The sequence below is a fragment of the Trachypithecus francoisi genome, unplaced genomic scaffold (assembly GCF_009764315.1).
Source record: "Trachypithecus francoisi isolate TF-2019V2 unplaced genomic scaffold, Tfra_2.0 Contig00518, whole genome shotgun sequence".
NCBI classification, from domain to species: domain Eukaryota; kingdom Metazoa; phylum Chordata; class Mammalia; order Primates; family Cercopithecidae; genus Trachypithecus; species Trachypithecus francoisi.
Window position 1 is genome coordinate 79,551 of NW_022680694.1, and position 6,275 is coordinate 85,825.

Consider the following 6,275-nt stretch of genomic DNA (forward strand, 5'->3'; position numbering starts at 1 on the left):
GGCTGACGCAGCGAATTGCTTGAATCCAGGAGGTGGAGGTTGCGGTGAGCAGAGATTACACCACTGCACTCCAGCCTGGGCGACAAAGTGAGACTCCATCTCAAAAAAAAAAAAAGGTTTCTGTGGTCACACAGCCAGGAAATGAAGGCAGGATTGAGCAATTACCTCTGGGGTAAAAGCTGTCCCTTACTACAAAGGGGCTTCCATGCAGGAAGCATGATGCAGGAATGAAAGGACGGGTCCCAGGTCACCGGGGGGCTGAGCCCCCTCCCTGTCCCGTGGTCTCTCTACAATTGGAGGTTCAACCCAAGCCACAAGCACAAGCCAGAAAGGATGAGGTCACGGTCGTTCATTTATTTCACATTCTTATTGCACCAGGTGAGGAGAGGAAGGAGTCATGCGCTAACACACACAGATTGTGCTACTTTTCAGTCTTTCTGAAGAATCAGGATCCAGATTCTAATTGTCTTCAAGATCTGGATTAGTCAGTAGAGATGGCCCACTGTGGTAGGGGGCCTGGGGTGGATGCTGGGGGAAAAGCAGGATACATATATGGAGCATGACCATTCATGTTCCAGGGCTCCCATTCGGGTACTGGAGGATTTTCCACATAGATCACAGGTGTCGGGGCCCACATCGGCTCCTGAATGGCTATGGGAATGCCACAGGCCTGGGGCTGGTGCTCGGGAGGTGCAAGGTCAACCGCATCTGCACAGGGAGGACCTGAGAGAGAGAAGACACATGGAAGGCTCGTGAGGGCGTCACCCACCCTGTACCTGAATCCTTGCCTGTGACCTCACCCAGCCCCGGGGCCATGTCCATTCTGGACAAGTCCCTGAACAAAGTCCTCAGAATTATTACTTTGGGGAAGAACAAAAAGGATAAATAGAAGCAGGCAGCCCATCAGAGCAGCAAGTCCCCTGTGCTGTGTGCCAAGGGACTCTGGGCAGGGGCCTGTCTCGTCATTCTCTGCTCTACTCAGGGCACAAGGATGGTGGGGGTGGGGTGGGGGAAGCCAGTGGCAGTCACTAAAGGACTATGGAGATGAATACAAAACACACAAACCTGAGAAGACACTGATTTTCCATCTGTATCCCAGAATCCTGTGCAGGGCCTCACCATAAGGACACGGCAAGGGTAGGCACCTTGGTCTCTGATTGGCCTCCTGAATAGTGAAGTATAAGTCCTGCAAGCTTATTAGCATCTGGAGACATTCCTGCCAGCTCTTCTTCATACCTCTCTGCTTGAGACGCTGGGCAATTGTTTTTGATACTACGTGATACTTCTTCTTCACCCTGTACACTTCACGTTCAAGAAATTCCCATTCTTGCAGGAAACTCTGGATTTCCTGGTCACTCCAAGGTTTAATTGACCGGACTGGAAGGAAAGAGGAATATGGATGTACTTTGGCATAACTCACCTGCACACATGCAGGATGCTGCCTCTACACGGACAGGTCCGAACTTGACTTTATTCAGTTACAGGAGATAATAGAAGTGAGAGATTCAGTATCTGCCTGAGTCCTGATGCCTGACACATCCGGTCACTGGGACAGGCAAGGAGGCACCTGAGAGCCTGGGTCTTGCTCAACTTCCTTAAAATGTCTCAGGGGATACTGACAGGGTGTGATGGCATATTTGCTGCCTGGGAGCGCTCCTCTGATGTGGGACTCACATCCCACCCCTGTGGGGCCTCTTACTGTCACCTGAGCTGTGGGCAGGGAGCTTGGGGGATGCTGAGGGCAGCTCTGGAATCCCCTGAGATGCCCCCTCTTGGGGCTGGGATGAGCATATCAGACTCAAGAAGATGGAGGTGGGCTGGAAAATTTTCTCTACTACATATAAGACTCTGAGGACACCATACCTGAGGCCTTTTCTGATCCCTGGGCTGCATTTTTCTGCTTCATTTTCTGGATGTTTCTGGTAGTTTCGGTGGGAAGTGTTACTTTCTAATAATAATAATAATAAAAGATAAATATTTACATATTGGAATCTCTTATTTTTCTTTTTTTTTTTTTGAGACAGAGTCTTGCTCTGTCACCAGGAGGGAGTGCAGTGGCGTAATCTCAGCTCACTGCAACTTCTGCCTCCTGGGTTCAAGTGATTCTCCTGTTTCAGCCTCCCAAGTAGCTGGGATTGCAGGCACGCACCACCACACCTGGCTAATGTTTTGTATTTTTTTAGTAGAGATGGGGTTTCACCATGTTAGACTGGTCTCGAACCCCTGACCTCAAGTGATCCACCTGTCTTGGCCTCCCAAAGTGCTGGGATTACAGGCGTGAGCCACTGCGACTGGGTCCCCTTATATTTAAAAAGTAAACTGCCAGACGAACAACATGAACCCAGTGGTTTTAGACCCTGGACACGGGCGCATGGGACAGTGGAGTGAAGGCAGGAAACAAGAGTTGGGGCTCCTACAAGTACCCAGCTCAAACCTGCATCGAGTTTCCAGGCTGGAGAGCAGGGAGAGGGAAATCAAGCAGAGCATAGGTGTTCTCCTGGACCTCACCGTGGCAAGTATAGGACACAGAAGCAGTACTGGGGAGAGGATGGAGAGAGGGAAGAGAGAGAGCTCTGTGGATCTACTGGGAAGTCCCCTGTCCAAGCAGAGATCAGAGCATGAATGAGACAAAACTGCCTGGGCTGTGAAAGCACCGCGAGAAAGGACCAGGCTGAAAAATTCCTGGGGTCGCTCTGGGCGGTGAAGAATCTGAGTCTCCACAGCTGGAGTAAAAAGTCTGCCTAGTCCGAGGGCCTTTGAAGAGAGTGCTAGGAGAGTAGGGCCTCAGCAGTGGGGTCAAATTACCCACAGACTGAAGTTTCTTCCCATACCAACTAACAAAGATTCGAAACGATCCCCCAAAGCATCAATCTAATTCCAAATAATTTAACTGCATGACAAAGAAAAGCCCAACATTAGTTAAAGGAACGCGAAGTATTTGGCACCTAATCACGTAAAATGCACAGGGCTGGCCTCCTACCTTAAATGGCCCGGCATACAACAAAACAGAGCAACACAATTCACCACTGGTAGAAAATCCATCAAGAGACCAAGAAATGACATAGACGGTGGAATTAGTGGAGCTAGACTTCAAAATAGCTACTAGAGAATGCCTGTGGCTGAGCATACAGAGGAAGCGGGCACCTGAGAGGGTAAGACGGCTCATGCCTGGAATCCCAGCACTTTGGGAGGCCGAGGCGGGTGGATCATGTTAGGGGATCCAGACCATCCTGGCTAACACACGTTGAAACCCTGTCTCTACTGAAAATACAAAAAAAAAACTAGCCGGGCGTGGTGGCGGCGCCTGTAGTCCCAGCTGCTTGGGAGACTGAGGCATGAGAATGGCTTGGACCTGGGAGGCAGAGGTTGCAGTGAGCTGAGATCGCGCCACTGCACTCCAGCCTGGGTGACAGAGCAAGACTCCGTCTCAAAAAATAAATAAATAAAAAGGAACAGCATACATTTCATGGCTGCAAAAATTCTTCTGAGATGAAATGAAAGACAACCCCAGCCATCCTCCCACGAAACAGGAATGGGGCTCCCTTAACGTTACCTCCCTTTTTCCTCCTGCGTTCTCTCCTGGGAGTCTGTCCTCCCGCTGCGCCTGCAGGGCCTGCTCTGTTCCTGGGTTGGCGGAACCTGGTACTTAGTCTCCGCTAACGGAACCTAGGAGAGTCAGGGGGAACCGGAGTGTGGAAACGTGTCTGCTGCACTCGGCTTCTGGAGGTCTCTGAAGCCAGTGCTCATCGACCGTCTTTAAATATCTTAAATGTGATTGGGTTAGACCCACCCAACCTTGAGACTTTGGATTAACTAAAGATAAACTAATTTAGTACTTTAATCACATCTGCAAAATCCCTTCATCCAGACTAGAATATGATTGAATAACTGCGACAGGGAGATTGGAGATCAACCCGGCAGGGGTTCTGAGGGTCTCTGGGCCCAGCATCTCCAACGCAAAGGGATGGGTTGTTACATTCCCACAGATCACCCCTTCCCCCTGAGCTGGCGCTGATGGTCAGCGACGTCCTTAGGGTTTGGCCTCTGAGGATTAACTGTGATGTGAGGATTCGGGGAAGAGACTGGGCTTCAGCTGGGTGAGGGTGAATGGATGGTCATGGATGGCAGTTGTGGATGTGGGACCCTCTCTGAGAAGCTTAGATTGAAAAGGAGTTTAGGGTAGGGAGGAGAGAGGCACACAGAGTTTTCTCCTTACAAGAGGACAGACTTGAGACTTGCATATACATAAGTGAGGAAGCAGAGAGGGATATTGGAGGGTGGTTAAATGATTGATGGTGGGGACCGAGAAGGAGGGTGCTGAGTACCCAGCATGGGAGGGAAACAATTCCTAGGTTGTTTTTTGGCTTCAGAATCTCAGATGCAGTCCAGGGTTAGGGATGCTCCTCAGAATAAATCTTAACTCTTGGGATTGATGCCACTCTACTCGACACAATCCTGATTCATGGCTTTTAGCTCATGATAGCGTCTGAGAAGACAGGAAAGGGGGCTTTACAGTGATTGGTACTTTATTTCTACCCATGTTTTATTTTTAGAGGCAGGGTCTTGCTCTGCTGCCCAGTCTGAGGTGCAGTGGCATGATCATAGCTCACTGCAGCCTCAAACTCCTGGGCTGAAGTGATCCTACTGCCTCAGTCTCTCAAGTAGCTAGGATTACTACAGGTGCTGTGCCATCACGCTTGGCTTTTTTTTTTTTTTTTTTTGTAGAGATGGGGTCTCACTATGTTGCTCAGGCTGGTTGCGAACTCTTCATTTCAAGCAATCCTCCTGCCTCGGCCTCCCAAAGTGCTGAGATTGCAGGTGTGAGCCACCATGCTCAGCCTAGTGGTAGCCTGTTAAGTCAGAACAAACTCCATATATATTGGCTTAAGACTAATCTTTGCTTCCTTCCATGTTGTCTAAAAATATCACATTCTCTTCATTTCCACAGACATTTCAGGCCTCCGTTTCCGGATGCCCATATGGCCAGGAAACTGTTCTCTGTGCTTCCCACTTTGGGCCTGTCTGATGCACCCCCACTCTGCCTCAGGGACCATCTGAGACAAAAATCTGACCAAGTTATTCCTCCCTCTCCCCCAAATGTTAATGAACATCGTCTTCTTCCCCAGGCTTGAGCCTTCTGTCTTGTTGGAGGCAAATAGAAACTGTAGGCATCTCAGCTCTACATCTAGCAGGTGCCTCCACTCAGCATATTCACCCCCAGCATCACCTCCCATTCAACTCATCTTCAGGGTTTCTGCCTCGGTATAAATAGCAACTGCATCCAGCTGTTTCAAAAACAGAAGTGCAGAAATAATTCCTGAATTCTTTATTCCCAATGACAGCTTCTTCTCAATCAGAAATGATTGATAGCCGATTTTCATTCCTTCTTTTTTTTTTTTTTTTCTGATAGAGTCTCACTCTCTCACCCAAGCTGGAGTACAGTGGTGCAGTCTCAGCTCACTGAAACCTCTGCCTCCTGGCTTCAAGCAATTCTCCTGCCTCAGCCTCCCAAGTAGCTGGGATTACAGTCGTGTGCCTCCACACCGGGCTTATCTTGTATTTCTAGTAGAGAAGGGTTTCACCATGTTGGCTAGACTGGTCTTGAACTCCTGGCCTCAGGTGATCCACCCACCTTGGCCTCCCAAAATGCTGGAATTACAGGCATGAGCCATCGCAACCAGCCTGATACCCTATTTTCTAAATAAGTACCATTAACTGACTTCTTATTCATGCTGAAATTAAAATAGTGCAGGCGTCAAGGTTCCTTCCACGGGCCACAGCTGTTGCATTCTAATGGGGACCCTGCTTATCTTGTCCTCGGTATGCACCCAAGCCTGTTTCTGTGACTTTTCGGGGCAGACATTCTTCATTCCATGGCCGTGGGGCAGCTTCAGATCAAGCTGATTTTCTCTGTTTGTCTGGGCTCCAGGCTTCTTCCATTTCCTGAACACACTGGGCACTGTGTGGCCTTGGGGACTTTGCTGCTTCTGCTTGTTGCTCTGCTCCCATCACCAGTCACCCAGCAGGCCCGCTCCTCCTGCAGGCCCCCGTCGCCCTGGGCATGGAGGCCTTCTCCAACCCTGGCACTCCTCACAGGCGCTGCCTCACCATGCTGTCCTCAACTTGGACACAGTACATTTCAACACAACTCCCTGGTCAAGTCTAGCTCTTCCACTGGCCTATATGCATTCAGTGAAATTGTGGATCTTGTCTACAGGTGAATCCCGTGATAGGACAGCTTCCCAGCCCTGACTCTACAATGGAATCGGCTGGAA